The sequence below is a fragment of the Pteropus vampyrus genome, unplaced genomic scaffold (genome assembly GCF_000151845.1).
Source record: "Pteropus vampyrus isolate Shadow unplaced genomic scaffold, Pvam_2.0 Scaffold21, whole genome shotgun sequence".
In the NCBI taxonomy this organism is placed as follows: Eukaryota; Metazoa; Chordata; class Mammalia; order Chiroptera; family Pteropodidae; genus Pteropus; species Pteropus vampyrus.
Genome location: NW_011888802.1, coordinates 1,886,884 through 1,901,892, shown reverse-complemented (window position 1 = coordinate 1,901,892; position 15,009 = coordinate 1,886,884).

Below are 15,009 nucleotides of genomic sequence, written 5' to 3'. Positions count from 1 at the left end.
CTTTGGGAAAGGAATTGAATATCACTAGAGGAACCAGGGAAGAATGCCTTCCCTTGAAAGTAACAGAAACCTTCACCTATCCTGAAAGGAAGAAAGTGGAAATAACCTTATTGCCTACATCATTGCCCCAGGCACTTCAGACAAATTATCCCACCCTATCCCCAAGGAGTTGTTACACAGATTTTACAAATAAGAAAATAAAGACCCAGAGAGCCCAAAGTGAAAAAAAAAAAAAAAAAGAGTAAGTTATTAAATCAGGGTTTACACCATTAGCAGTCTAATTTCAAAGGGTATGCTTCTTCCAAAAATGCCATCTTGCCTTTCAAAAGAAAAGACTGGGGCCTAAATCAACTACTGTTTGGGTGTTCTAAATTAGGAACAAAGGGAAATTGTTATGCATTGAATTGTGTTCTTCCAAAATTCATATGCTGAAGCCCTAAACACCAGTACCTCAGAATGTGACTGTATTTGGAGACAGGGCTTTTAAGTAGGTAATTAAGTTAAAATGAGGCCTTTAGGGTAGACCTTAATCTGACTGATGTCCTTATAAAAAGAGGAGATTAGAAAACATGAGAGAGACCAGGGATGTGCATGCCCATATACACAGAAGAAAGATCATCTGAGAACACAAGTAGAAGGCACCATCTGCAAACCAAGGAGAGAGACCTCAGAGAACACCAACCCTGCCAACACCTTGATCTTAGACTTCTAGCCTCCAGAGCTATGAGAAAATAAATTTCTGTTGTTTAAGCCCCCAGTCTGTGGTATTTTGCTATGGCAGCCCTAGAAAACTAATTCAATTCCCATAGTAAGGCAATTGTTGCGGGTTGTTATGGGGCCCAGTTGACTTGCAAGGACGCATACTGGGATTTGTAGGATCCTGCCACACACAAGTGTGGTTCTCCCTGTCTGCCCATGGCCCAAGGCACTCATCCTAATGTGAGCATAGACTGGAACCTGTAGGACAGGCAGAAAGGACAGGAGGGAAATGAGAAGGGAGGGGAGAGATGAAAATCAGTCCTCCAATGAAATTATCAGCTTGTTTTCTTTTATCATGAAAGGGTTTTGGTAATGCACAATTTTCCTAGTTCCCTGGAAATGGTAATGCCAGGACAGGCAAGAAATGCCTTGATTCATAATCAAGACTGGAAAGATGACTCAGCCTCTAGGAGAAATGCTAACACTTTGCCTGACTCAAGGTAAACTGCCAGGTTAATGTCCACTTGCCTGATGTCACAAATACATGGGCATCAACTTCATTTCACTAGAGCTCAAATCTTTATCACAAATTATCATTATCATATTTTTCAGAAAACCGTGTTCCTTTATTAAAAATCTGCTCCCCATCTGCCACTCTGATTTTTCATTCATCACACTATGAGATGAATTAAGTTCTCCTTAGGCCCTCAGGACAGGAAAATATGTCTGGGGTGGTGAGGGAGACTGTCCGCCCCTCCTTTCTCTCCTTTGGCCCCAGGCCCAGGCTGCTGGCAGAGAGCACAGTTACACCACTTGAGAAGCCATGTACAAATATTCCCTTCCGGGGAGCTGAGCGGTGGCCAGTACCAGAGGGGAGAGCAGCTGCACCTAACAGATTCCCCTGAGCAGTCCCAGACATACCATCTTTCTGGTAAGTGCAGCCAAGAACGTTTGGGCGCCAGGTAAGGCGATGCGGAGAGCAGACCAGGTACTCGGCTCTTCTCTAAGAAAATCTGAAGAGGAATCCGAGGAAGAGAGTGCTTCCCTAGATAGTTATAATCCAATAGCAGGAGAAAAGGTGCTCCTACTGGGATTTTTTAAAAAAGATTTCCTTAAGGAGATCTCATTTCCAACGTATTATTATTTCCTCTCATACAACGGAGAACAGAGACAGAAGTTTGTGCAATGACATGCCCACAGTCACGCAATATCAGAAACGAGGGATCAAAAGGGGAGGAGAGGAGGGACAATCTTCTACTCTCATTTCTAAAATCTCCCATCGTTAATCCACTAACAAGAGCCAAGTATCTGGAAAAAGAACAGATTTATCAAACAAAGGAAATAAAATGAGGTAGTACCCATTGGTACTTGAAGAAAAAAATTTAATTTAAAAATGAATTTGGCTTAAACACAAAATATCTTACTATATACTTCTTTTTTTAAATTTATTTTTATTTTAGTATAGTTGGTATACAATCTTATATTGATTATATTAGTCCCAAGTGTACGATATAATGATTCGACAACTACATACTTCCTATAAATTAGAATCTAGAGCAAAGATTATTAAATGGAAAATGATTTTAACAAACATGCAACTTAGAATTTAGAATAAAGTGTAACCTTTGCTACAACATAACACACAAGATAGACTAACTGGACATATGAAAAAATGATTAATTTTCCCTGTTTTCAAAAAATAATAAATGACATTTGTTAACATTTTAATAGCCTAATATTAAATACTTCTTCTATAAAACTGAACAGCAATTTAAAATTGATTATAGTGCCCACTGTTACTATAATTTACAGTTGGCAATTCTAAATGCATTTGATGGCAAAGGAAACTGCCAGTTGAGCTTACATATGATAGGCACCCCTTTTACACATATATAAAATAAAAACATTTTTAAGTCATGCTACCCAAATACATGCATTCTAAAATGTTGGATGTAGAATTTAAAAGTTGACTTTCACTTTTTAAAACTGTTTTAATTGTATTTGTTTTTGTAGGCTTGCTCTTTTAAATCTCTCTGTGTTTTCTTCTCTTTTTAGAAAAATAACGTACGTAATAGAATTCATGCACGATATTTAACAAATACCAGACTATACGACTGTAGATGATATCCCAGCAATCCACTCACAAGGCCAGAGAGTCTGGTGGTTTCCATGAAAACACTGGCTCCAGATCACCTACATTCAAGTCCCAACTCAGTTACTTGCTATTAGTGTGATGTTGGTTGAGTACTTTCTAGCCATAAAAAAAGATTACAATAAAACCTATCTCAAAATGTTGTGAATATTAAGTAAAATAATCCAAATAAAACACATAGTATAGTTCCCAGCATATACTAAAAGCCCAATAAATATTAGCTTATCATCATCCTCATTATCATCTGTATTAATCTTTTTAATTGGCCATCACCTTTAATGGTTTGATTTAATTTTCAAAGTTACTTCACTATTCTTAGTGACTTAAAGATCCTCTCAATTCACTTCCCTTTGACAGATACTTAGGCCTATTTCTGTGAATTCATGAGAAACAAATTCTGTATATTGTAACTAAATCCCAGAATAAAGAGAAGCATAAAATTAATTCAGCATCTGCTCCTTTTCTCTGCTATCTGTTGAAATTTCCCTACTCACTAAGCATTTATTTACTATCGCTGGGAACATATTTAATAGTCCTGTTCATAAAGGGTTTTCTTGGACAATTTCATCATAGATTAGAAAAGGCCTATGTAGCTAGATCAGTCTCAGCTGGTATCTAAAGGGAATCTACCTTCTCTGCCCCCAAATCCAACATGTTTCCTCTATCTCCTTGGATCCAATAAAACATTTACTCCCTAAGCTCCACTCGGGGCTATAAATTGTTAATCAGGCTCCACTTCTCATAATCCCTTGTGATCACAAAATCTGAAAAATCCTAATGCATGGGGAGTGTAGTCAATAATATCGTGGTGGCTATGTGTGGTGCCAGGTGAGTACAAGACTTATTGGGGGATCACTTAGTAAGTTACGTGTCTAACCACTATGTTATACACTTGAAACTAATATAATGTTGGATGTCAACTGCGATCTAAAAGAAAATTTTAAAACTGACGTTGGTATACCATTTTCGATTCCTAATATTTGGTGCTCTTTAAAAGTCCTCTTGTCTGGAAGTTGTCAATGCGGGCTGTACTTGGCAATCTATTGCAGTGTCTGTATCTATAGTCAGCTCTGCTGTAAAGCTAGTTTTGAAAACGCAGATTTGTTCCAATGTGACTGATAAATGGGAGAAAATTCTAGCACAATGCTAATTTTGCATTTGGTTGTGTCAATTTCATCTCCAGGCCAACACACAAAACTGTAGCTAGCTAAACTGAACTGCACACGAATCAATGAAACACATGCATGCACACAGTTCTTGAAGACAAATGAGCTCTATATTTGCTGTTTCATTTACTATATTTGCTGTTTCGACTTTCGATATCTGCTGTTCCACCTTTCCATCTGATTTCAGGTTAACCTTCCAATAACGCTCAAATCACAACCTTGCCCCATGCCCTTCTCTCACTTTTTTTCCCTTTCCTCTCAAGATATTTTGTTCTCTGTTCTCTGTTATTTTTCTCTCTTTATGTCTCTTTCCCTCACTCATTTCCTATCTCCCTATTATTCTCTTCCTCTGGCACAGGGCATGGCTGTGGGAACAGGGAAGGTGTGGTTGGAGAGCATTTGTAGGGGCACCTACTCCCCTACAAGTGGGACATATTTTAAGGTCGAGTGTCATATTTATTGTAATATTGATATAGTCCTTTACCATTTACCATAGATAAAACTGTACTGCCATTTTTATTATGCTCCTATCTTTTTGTACGTATCACAGACCAAATTTATGAGTATGTAGCTCAGTCGCAGCCCCAGTTTCTAGACTGTGGTAGTTTCTAGTGCCTGAGTTTGCATAGCATGATGGGTCTTAGGAACACATACATTGAGTGTATCAGAACTGACAGTATCTATTTATCTCTATAACTATTGAGTTTTTATCAAATTCTCAAAGGAATCTGTTATTATTCAAAAAGTCTAAGAACTACTGATCTAGGGAGTTCTTTCCAATAGAAAAGAAAACCATATAGAGATATCTTACTATTTTCGAGTAGTGAAAAAGTAAAAAGAAACTAATTAAAAAATAATAATTTTAGTAATGTTTTATTTGACCCAACTATTGTCATTTTAACATATAAATTATATAAAAATATAAATATTTCACAGTCTATTTTTTCATACTAAGTCTTTGAAATCCTGTATATATTACAGCATATTTCAAGAGCTCAATGGCCACATGTGACTAATGGCTACTGTTAACAGCATAGGTCTAAAGGATTCTATCCCTCTGACCAGAAGATGCTTAATTTGCATTTTTTCTCATATAATATAAATATATAAAATCAAAGTCCCCTTTCATCCTCCATCCTCACTTGGTAACTCGGTGGATTTGCCACAGCTCTATAAAGCATCATTGGAAAATTATCCCTTAACGGCTCTGTCATTTAGAATAATCTAGGTACAAAATTAAGCACTTAGAGAAATGCAAAATATATGGAAAAAAAAAGAAAGTCCTACATTTAAGAAACTTAAAATATATCTCTGAAGAGACAGAACTAAAAAAAATACATAAAAAATTAAAGAACAATTATGCGGGACTGATGGTAAATGTAAAAGTTGTTTGAACAAGGGGTGTTCTGGTCTCTTTAATCCTTAACCTCTAATGCAGAGTGACTTTATAAGTAGCTAAATAAGCATTAGCCCATATATCATGGTTTGAGTGGCAAGGGGCATGACTCCCCATCCAATAATATCTCCTGAAATTCCCACTTTGGGGCAGTTATCTGTACGGCTCGAAGGTTGTAACTGAAACTCATGTGTGCAAAGCCTTTCCAGACTAAGGACAAAGGAATGTAGCAGTACATTGGGGTCAGTACCAAATCAACCTTGACCCTAACTGCCAATATCCCACAATCCAGAACAAGCATCCTGCCATGAATCTTCCTGACCTCAGACCCCAGCTGCAGGAACCGAGTCTTATCTTTACTTTGATTCATTGCCTCGTCTTCCAGGCCCTCCAGCACTGGAGCTATAGAATTTGTGCATCTTCTGTATACCCATACCGCCAACAGTCATCTCTCTCCCCACTCTTTCCAGAGCCTAGAAACTCCATACTTAAACTCCTATAACTGTAGCTGAATCTCTGCTATTTGAAACTGCTTTTCTCTAACATTGTCATGTGCTGAATTCTCTACCTGGTATTTTCTAGGGTGTTAGGATGATCTAACTGTGGTTCATATCAATAATGGGTAAAGCTGATTTATGAGATCTGCCTTTCTACCCTGTTATTTCCTTAATCTTCACCGTTACCCGAGCACCCCTCACAAAATGACTTTTTGAGAAGAGAGCAGTTCTCGATCAAAGAAATACAGCTCCTGTTATTCCCTGCTGGACGGCACCTCCTCATTCTTTATTGCCTATTGCTTGAAGCTTTCTTAATTCTCTGCTCCATTCCCATGGACCCGTCAATTTCCTAGAGGTGATTCTTCTCCAGTCTATTTTATCTTACTACAAGCCCTCTCTCTGAAACTTACCATCAAAAATGCTTCCCTTGAAAGCTTATAGATGCTCCAGAGCTCCCTACTAAATGCACATATTCCTAAGAGAAAGAGTTTCATTTTTTCCTATCGGCTAATATTATAACTGACATCTATCTCAAGGTAAAAACTAGTAGTAGGAATTGAATGTCTACAGGCAGAATCTTCACATTAAACACCTTTAAGACTACAGTACTATAATACAGAGTCTAATGAAGATTTAGATATGATTTAATATAAGTAATTGATAAATGAATAGTGTATATGGCTCAACATACTCTGATCCATGAAAGTCAGGATTCTCAGAAAACAAACTGATAAATTTAAGAATCTTTATAGTTTAGATATCAATATTAATTAAATTAAGCAATTTCCAAATGATATAAATAAGGTGTTTAATAAAAAAATGTAATTGTCCAGTGATAATGTCATTTCCCATCAGTTTTGCCTACTAACGTAAAGATGTTTAGACAACTGACTGACTACTAGATCCAGTTACTGAGATTTAGGTATATAAAATTAATCTCCACCCCAAAATACCCAATAAATTAAGAATAGTTGTGTTTTGTGTCCTACTTTATGAAATGAGAAAGATGAAATTCATTTAAAAAAATATTATCTAACGCAACTTCAGTATCATTATTAAATTTTAGCAAAGAATCCATTTTCGCAAATGACATTGACACTTGCTGCTAATCAGGGATAGAACTGTACACAGAAAGAGTGTTTAAAGATCAAGGAATTAATTTTCTTTGCTGTCTTTTTTCATCCACCCAAGTTGGCCAGCTAATTGTTGCAGGAAACCAGCAGAGGGAGCACCAACCACTGTTTTTTTGTATATGAGCTCTAAAAACAAAAGGAACTGTCTTTTCTTTAAGGATTTTTAAACACTAACAAGATTGGCAAAACCCTTGTAAAATACTAATATTTTTTGTATTTTGTGATTGCTAAATCTTCTAACTGTTTATATTAAATCAGTATTCAAACATTTTCTTTATATTTTAAATAAGAAAGCAATACATGTTTGTTGTACAAAATGAAACAAATTAGAAGAAAAGTTAATCTTCTGACTTCCTTTAAGAGCCTGTGTATTATAAATAGACTGGTATGTATCTTTTAATATCCTTCTTATTAAAAGAAGTAAAAATAATAATAATTAAAAATTTTTTTCATATGTATCTCCATATAGTTTTTTACTTTTTTTTTTAATGAGGTCATGGTTAAAAAGCCTATCTATGAGTAGCAAAATAGCATGAAATATCCATGAATATACAGTGAATTCAGTAGGGAATATCAAATAAACACAATGTCAGGCCATATAAAAATCATGTATCTATAGAAGATCAAAAGCATACAACACCAAAATGATATCACTGCCTTCCAAATGAAAAAACTCTAAACACATATTAATGGATATGTTGATCTGGATAAACAAATAAGCAAGACAGAATACGCAATTCTTAAATTGACCTTCTTAAAATGCCATGAGGAATATTATGTAAATTAATATCTGGTTGGCAATTTATGTTACTGATCTCTTCACAAAACAATGAAAACAAGACAACAGCAATAAAACTCAATCAATGGTTTTTAAAAAGTAAAATGTATTAAAATGCTTTCTTTAAAATTCACATATTCTAATTGAAGTAGGGGACCAAATCCCTTTCCACTCAAAGCTACACTCAATTGCATAATTTAACTAAAAAAGAAAAAGAATGTAGCCATAGATGGGCCAGAAGAGGTTCTCCATCCCATCCCATTGAGACAATCCCTGAATTTCACTACAAGTTTCTACCCTTATCCAACCTCATCTCTTTGCAAAGAGAACTTTCTAAAAAAGCAGTCCAGGTCCCTACCATCCAGCAAGCTGGTAGTTGTCTCTGAAGGTTTATCTTTCTGAGTGCAATAAATTGACAGAAACTTCCATAGCCCTTACCGTCACTCCCCATCCAGTCAACTCAAAGTGCCATCCTTGTTCTCTCTTCTCTGCCTACCCACAGTGTACACAACCTATCAGAGGCATTCTTCATATTTGCTGATTTCTATGCACTTTGAGCATGTGGTTGTGAAGGAAACATTGCAGGGCAGAGGGAAAGGGAAAAGGACACAAAAAGAGAATGAGAGGAAAAGAGCAAAAGAAACGGATGAGGAAAAAAACTGACAAGGGTAGGAGAGCAAACTCCCTGCGTTTAGGATTATAGAGAGAATTATTCCTGGGAATGAGGAGTAGTCAACTGTGGTTTCCTTCCCATCTCCCCAAAGGCCAAAAAGGTCATTTTATCTGATTTCTTTTTCCTTTTACTAAAGGCTTTAAGGATTTAGAATATCTTTCAGTAATTGCACCTTCATGATAAAATAAGAGAACACCATATAGTGATCCTCATTTGATAGATGAGGAAAACTGAGGAATGGCAAGGTCAAAAGCCTCACTCAATGTCACAGGAAAGGCAGTTGCAAAGTTAGGATAAGACCCAGAGTTCTTGACTCCAGCCCTTTACTTTATCCACAAAGTCAACACAAGCAATCTAGATTTGTTATCTCGCCCCCTTCTGTCTCAAAGGCTGAGTGACAAAGAGTGCTTAGTGTGATACTGAGTGTAAATGACAGCACAGGAAGTCCATTTTCAGGGCAAGCTGTGAGACTGGCAGCTGAACCGGAGGCCAGAAAGCAAGTCTGTACAGAGCACTTTCAGTCTATACTCACTATCTTGCCCCTACTGTGCCCAGAGTCCACAGGGCCAAGGGGAGGAGTTGTGAGGCTGCATGAGGACACCAGCAGGCCCAAGTCCACTTATCTCATCAATTCCTGACCATCTCTTAGCAAAAAGAAAGGCTGTGACTTTATAAGAAAGATAGGAAACATCTACAGAACTAGATATTTTTATCTTACTTTAAATATAATATTTATAATTCACTTATAAATTATATTATCATTTATAAACCATACATATAATTACTGTGCAAATTTTCAAAGAACACTTTTCTGACATGGCACTAACCTCAGAATTCAACTCTTTGAGACATGTTAATACAGTTCTCAAGAAATTCCATCCAGTCACGTATCACATGTTTGAAGCTTAAATGCTGAAAGTACAGAAATGTTACATCAAAACAGGTATGAATATCAACCATATATGGAAGAAACATTTATATGGAACCCACACCCACTGCCAAATGCAGTTGTATCAGCCAAGACATTGTATATATACAAAGTGCATTAGACTAGCTGTAAGCAAAAGAAAGATTTGTGCTATTATAGCATTGAAATTTACTGCAAACACAAAGGAAAAGAAATGGAAAAAGAAAAGAACAGAAATAGAAAGGAAACTGACAATGATCTAATTCTATTACACATTGAATTCCATCATTATCTTTCTGTAAACATACTTTTCACTGCAAGTATTTTTTTCAAATAGATAAACTCTTTAACAAAATGAAGGAGAAATAGAAATCAATCATACATATAGGACAATATCCCAAAATATAACTTACAATTTCTCATATAACACTAAATTATGATCAACAATTCTTTTTTTTAACTTATTAAATAGTGATTGGAATAGCCTGTGAATGCGATGTTTTATATAATCTTAATATCTAATCTTAAAATTAACTGTTTCATTATATTTAAGTTGATTAAAATTGACAGTGTTAAAATTTGACAGGTCCTCAAATACATTTCGTTTTTAATTCTAAATGTTCACAAGTTGTGAAAAGCTAACCTCTAAGATATACACTCTGATGATCATATTTTCATTTAGAATGGATTTGTTTGAAATATCAGACATCTATAAAGAGAAACAGTAATCATCACAAAAAGGAATTGTTTTATTCTATTTATTTATACTTGAATGTCTAATTATTGGTAAGGTCAATCAGAGATTGGAAGATTTTTCCAGAATCTGGAGGGTGGACATATTCAAGGAAGAAAAGACACAACAAAGAGAAACACAGAGATAGACACAAAGAGAGACACAAAGAGACAGAAAAATTCCAAAATGCACTTTCTTAAAATACCAAACTACTTCAGTTAGGACATATGCGCTAGCTTGGGTTTCCCAAATCAACAGATTGAAGAAAAAACTGCTTTGTCATAAGAACTCCCAAAATATATGGATCGCATGAGAAACAGATACATAGAGCTGTAGGTCTAAATCCAAAAAAAAACAAATTTTAGCTGAACAATGAGTTGAATTACTTACTGATACATTAGAAATTACACCAAAAATATTCTAAGGACAAGACACTAAACTCATTTTCCTTTCAAAAGTGGGAAGAGAACAGATAAGGGACACACACTGCAGCAAACAATGCAAAAATGAAAAACCTAAATAAAAAAGACCGATGAAAGCCTAACATTAAAAAGAGAAGTGTTTAGCTGTTAAATCATCCAAATTGCTTTGCCAAATTTTGACATGCTTGATTTCCTGTAGTAAAAAATCTTTTTTTTTTTTTGTCTTTGAAAAAAAAAAAGTGAGGAAAAATAACCAGCTGTTCCTTGTATAGTTCAGGAAACAAGTTTGATTTATTACTTTAAGGTTATTTTTGAATAAGCTGCTTGTGGCAGCCAGAGTGCAAGAAAAGTCACTGAGGCCTGTCCACTTGAAGGGCTCAAACTGTTTCCTGAACAGTCCTTCTTCACTCCGCACCTCCGACGGCTATTATTGACAACGTGTGACTGGGGCCTTCCAGGATTTTAAAATAGCAGGGGTCCCGGCCAAACAATTGGGCTGTCAATTACCTTTTCCCCTGTTGTGAAAAAGGGGCCCAGGACAAAGCAACTTCTCAGCAGGGAGTTGTGCAGCTCTGAGTACGTAACCCACGCTCGCATCGTTCAGCATTCAAAACCAAGTAAATGGTTGGTGCCTTCACTTTTGTCTGTGTGTGTCAGTTTAAACCAGAATTACTGCAAGGTAGATGTCTCCATGGAAGGATTTTTAAGTCCCTGCAAGGACAAAATTGAGTCTGTACATTGTTAGGTCTCGGTTTTGTGGATTTTTTTTTTTTTTTTTTCTAAAATCCAAACGCACAAAGAGCGCCCCGCTCCCAGCCCCCCTCTGTAGGCTTGTCCTCCGGGAACGCCCAACCCTCTCTACCTATATTGTGGCTTAAAAAACTTCCTGTGGGCATTGATGACTTGCTGTGAGGACTGTCCATCATCCCGCCCCTTTGTCCAGCAGTCACTTCCATTCGAATTTGACTGACTGAGGAAGCCTGAGTTATTTGTAAAGAACAACAAGGCTTTTCATTCATAATTTTAGTAGGGGGACAGGGTGCTAATGACTGAGCTTGAATAACTAGGCAGTGTGGTATTCAAGGCAGGAAGAAGCCCAACCGGCTGCCAAATGAGGGAAGGAGAGGATGTAGGTGAAAAGTGCCTGGGTAAAAAGCCAAACAATGATATGAGGATCACACATGTATACAAATACAAAGTTTTTAAAAGGTGAGACAATCAAAAAGATGGAAGCAGGAAGGAGGGCAGGGAAAGTCTAACAGGATTTCATTGGCTTTGGAATCAAGTTACATGGCAGAGTTTACAGAATTCGAAACCCATAAAGTGTCTACAGAGGAAGTGATCTTTTCTTCCACTGCTGGTTCTCCTACAAAAACAAAAAAGTTAAAAAAAAAGAAAGAAAGAACGAACGAAAGAAAGAAAACTGGTTTTCACTCTCTTTTGCTACCTTTCAAATGTTCAGACAAAGAGAGTTTGTTTTCCAGGGTACTCGGCTTGACAATCAAGTCTGGGTCCAAAGAGCTTACTTTTACGGTCTATAGTCTACTTTATATGCATGCAGCATTAACACAATATATCATAATTTCATATACATACTGCTTCCGAGAAAAATTTGTAAGAATGTACATTTCCGATTGATTTTAAATACATGGTGAAGTACTGTGAGATTAAAAGTATCACATTGAAATTTTTTAAATGCATGATTTTACATATAGATTCCTAGAAAATAATCCAAAATAACAATGTTGCACATTTTTATTGTGAATTAGCAGAAGGATACAAGCTGATTTTTTTTCAAAACATTCTATAAGTGAAAAGTTTCAATCATTATGAGAAGATTTTTACTATGTCTCTTGTTAAAGCAAATAAAGGTTAAATTAGACTATGACAAATGCTGATTTATACAGGATCAGCAAAAATAAATGTTAGGCAATGGGACTCTTCAGCTCTATCTCGGTGGAATCAATTAGGACTATTGGTTTTAGGGAGCACTTAGGGCTACTGAGGCCCGAGGTCAAGGTTCAGACTCTGGCTGGGTATTATTTACTTAGCTCTATTTTCCTAGGTCATAAACTGACACAACAAACATTTTAAAAACTGAGGCGCTAACTACCACCACTATGCAGTTAAAATCCATTTATCTCTTTTCAGTCTGACAATCATCTTGTTCTTACCAGTAAGGAAACTGAGGCAGGGAGACGTTCCAGTGCTTTCCATCTGTTTCTAACCAAGTACTCAGCAGAGGCAAAGGACAGTGAACCTGTTCCTGGAGTGTTCTGAAACTAAAGCCCTCAAGGGGGATTTCTTCTTTGCCAGTTGTTGTTGTTATTGTTATTATTATTAGCTTGTGTTTTAAAAACGTATGTAAATTGAAATACTTAAGGGGACCTTGTTTATCTTGTGGCTTCCTGTGTCTATCCCTGGGGTATGTCTACAAATCCTTAGTTTGTTTCCTCACCACCCCCTCTCCCAAGCTTTAACGAGGTGTAATGGACAAATAAAATTGTAATATACTTAAAGTGTACAATGTGATGATTCAATATACGTATATATGTGAAATGATTCCCACAACCAAATTAACACATCCACCACCTCACACATAGTTTCCTTTGTGTGTGTGTAAGAACACTTAAGATCTACTCTCTTAGCAAATTTTGAGCATGAGATATAGTATTATTAACTATAGTCACCATGCTGTACATTAGATCTTCAGAACTTGTTCATCCTATGACTGAAAGTTTGTATCCTTTTACCAACTTTTTCCCATTTCCCCCACTCCCCAGTCTCTGGCAACCACCATTCAACTCTTCTATTAATCATTAGGTTTTTGAGAACAACATTAAGTAACTTGGCCCAAGACTTAATGATTGGTTGAGAGTTCCATCACATCCTGGTGATTCCAGACTCAAAAGCAAGTGAGGACCATTGTGCTCTTCCATCCATATACCCCAAGACCCACAGTTCGGGGCCCAGTTCCATAAAAGACAGACACCATGATCTGGCAGGCCAATGCCCAGGCCAAACCATGAAGTAAATGTATGTTGTTTTTCACCCCAGACTTCCCTCTCGCTGCCTTTATCCTTTCGCATGGAGCTAAGTGTTAATAACTGGCTCTCTGGGGTACAAAAAAATCTTGATTTCAGGAGTCGATGATTTCCGTGTTATAAATAAACTCACTATGGCTGATTTTCAAACCTAATGGTATCACTAAATGTGAAGATGAGATATTGATAATCAGGTCTTGCAAGCAGGTGCAAGACTGTTCTAGCATATTCATCCACCCATACTTTGGTGTCTACTCCATTTTCTGCTCTGGTTCTCAGTGAGCTATGGATTTCTGTTATGGTTTCATTATAATAATATAATGACTTTCATTTATTGACGATTTATTCCATCAGACCTCCTCTAAAGCTCTACATGCATTATTCATTTAATCTTCACAATGATGCTCAGACATAAAAAAATATGTTGATCTTAACCTTATGGGTGAGGAAACTACAACAGTTGGAGATTGAGAAATGCATATAAGGCCCAGACCAACCTAAATCAGACTCTATGTGAAGGCTCTCGTCATCCGGGTTTTTCAAATCTTCCCGTGTAAGTCTAATGTGCAGCTAGGATTGAGAACCTCTGTTCTAGAAAACAAAGCAAGAACACTTGCTATTTGAAAAAAATATATAACTTTCTATTGAATGTGACTAACTATATGTTAGTTCTTGGATGAAAAGCTCAATTCACACTTCTATTTTGTTGGGTAGACATACATCATACATGGAAAAATCTCGAGATGAACAAAGTGAGAATATGGGTCATCTTTAGGATGTGATAAAGTTTTTCTAAAACAATATTCTGAATAACCTAAATATCTCAATAAGTAAGGTAGCAGTAGATTTTGAAATGACTAGCTTTTATTTGAAATAGTACTATATTGTTATTTACTTTGCTTAATTTAGGGTCACTGGATAAAATACAATATGACACATACTTACAAAAAACTATTTGTTGTTTATCTGAAATGCAACTATGACTGAATGTTCTTTATTTTTATTTGCTGAATCTGGCAAACTTAACTTAATTTGGGGCCAGAATTTTCATGTTTTGAATCAAAACTCAAAGGATAATCTTCTTTCGCTACCTCTCATCATCCAAACTTACACATCCTCCAGACTTGGCCTAATGATTATTCCAATAAGCAATATGCATTTATTATTTATACAAAGTTAATCCCCAATGATTTTAGTCATTAATGTTAAATTATAAATTTACTACAAGGGTCAATATTTTTATAATTCGGATGCCAGGAAGCTATTTTAAGCAACTGAGCACAGCCAGAAATCATAAATGAAAAAAAATTGATAGGCATGAGTTTCCATACAAATTGAAAAACATCTTATATGGCAAAAGACAAAACAAAACAAATACATAAATAAATAAAAGTGAGTTTGAAAGATAA